Here is a 447-nt window from a genome sequence, read left to right on the forward strand (position 1 = left end):
AGGAAAATTCGGAACTATCATTTGAGAGGACCATGATCAAGCATTGCAGCCTCAGTTTTTCCCTCTATAATAGTGTTAACCCTGTACAAGTCACAGGCCCTGAAACTCACAGCCACACTTGCTCTCCATTGGTTGGGGTACAAATGATTGCTCTGAAGCCAGGAAACTCCAACTAGTGACTGAACATCAGTGCAGGAATAAAATGCACTGGAGAGTTGAATGGTTTAGCCTCTATCCCTACTCTTTGTCGTTTCTAGTTTCGCATTCCTTATGTCAACATACTTTCAGAACCCATTTCTACTCCTGCAACCTTGGGATTCTCCAGGATTTAAGCTTTTATGAGGGCACGAGCTTGTGTGACAAGTTTCTTTCTTTCCATCACCCTGAGGCACAGGAACAAAGTGAATATGACTACTATACTTCTCATCACTCAAAATTTTGAGGAGC

This window comes from Octodon degus, unplaced genomic scaffold, assembly GCF_000260255.1.
Source record: "Octodon degus isolate 3935 unplaced genomic scaffold, OctDeg1.0 scaffold00290, whole genome shotgun sequence".
In the NCBI taxonomy this organism is placed as follows: domain Eukaryota; kingdom Metazoa; phylum Chordata; class Mammalia; order Rodentia; family Octodontidae; genus Octodon; species Octodon degus.